This window comes from Egretta garzetta, unplaced genomic scaffold, assembly GCF_000687185.1.
Source record: "Egretta garzetta isolate BGI_Z169 unplaced genomic scaffold, ASM68718v1 scaffold175, whole genome shotgun sequence".
Lineage (NCBI taxonomy): Eukaryota > Metazoa > Chordata > Aves > Pelecaniformes > Ardeidae > Egretta > Egretta garzetta.
Window position 1 is genome coordinate 96,263 of NW_009259860.1, and position 250 is coordinate 96,512.

At 63.6% G+C, this 250-nt stretch overlaps 1 protein-coding gene across 1 annotated transcript in view; it reads left to right on the plus strand.

Moving 5' to 3' along the window:
- Positions 1-250, plus strand: part of MLLT3 (MLLT3 super elongation complex subunit) — a 133,638-nt gene that overhangs the window by 539 nt on the left and 132,849 nt on the right. The window lies entirely within an intron of this gene.

Here is a 250-nt window from a genome sequence, read left to right on the forward strand (position 1 = left end):
AACGAGGGCATTCCCTTGGACGCTTCCCGCCGTTGTTTTTGCACGAGGATTTACCGGGGGCTTTTCGGAAACGTTTGTGTGTGACGGCACACGAGGCGGAGGGTCGGGGAGGGAGGTCCTTCTTTCTTTCAGCGTACCTTAGGCACAGGGTCCCTTCTCTTAATTTTGGCCGGGGATCTCTCGCAGGCTGCGGCCGGTGGGTCCCGGCCGGGGAAGGCGACGGGAGGGCAGGCGGCCTCAGCGTGCCGCC